The following is a 338-nucleotide window of genomic DNA, read 5'->3' as shown; positions in this document are numbered from 1 at the left end:
TGAATAGATTTAACTAATAGTGAGAAATTAACGGCACATAAGGAGCAAGCACGGATGTCTTAGTGCTATTAAATACTAATATTATTTTTTAATAATATTAATATGATTGTGGGAGGATAAAAATGTCCAGTATGTCAAACGCACGTATCGAAATTTTCTCTTCGACTAACGTACGCGGAGAATCACCTTCCATACTTAGACCGATCCTTGAGTCCCGAATTTAAATATATATTTTAATTAAAATCCCAAAACCCCCATTAAACCGAAGACTCAAATATATTCCTTTTATTATATATGTTGCGAAAAAACTGTCTCCGCCAGGACTCGAACCTGGAACT

The sequence above is a fragment of the Odontomachus brunneus genome, unplaced genomic scaffold (genome assembly GCF_010583005.1).
Source record: "Odontomachus brunneus isolate Ranch 3 - 2012 unplaced genomic scaffold, Obru_v1 Obru_scaffold_089, whole genome shotgun sequence".
Classification (NCBI taxonomy): Eukaryota; Metazoa; Arthropoda; class Insecta; order Hymenoptera; family Formicidae; genus Odontomachus; species Odontomachus brunneus.
This window is presented reverse-complemented; position numbering follows the sequence as displayed.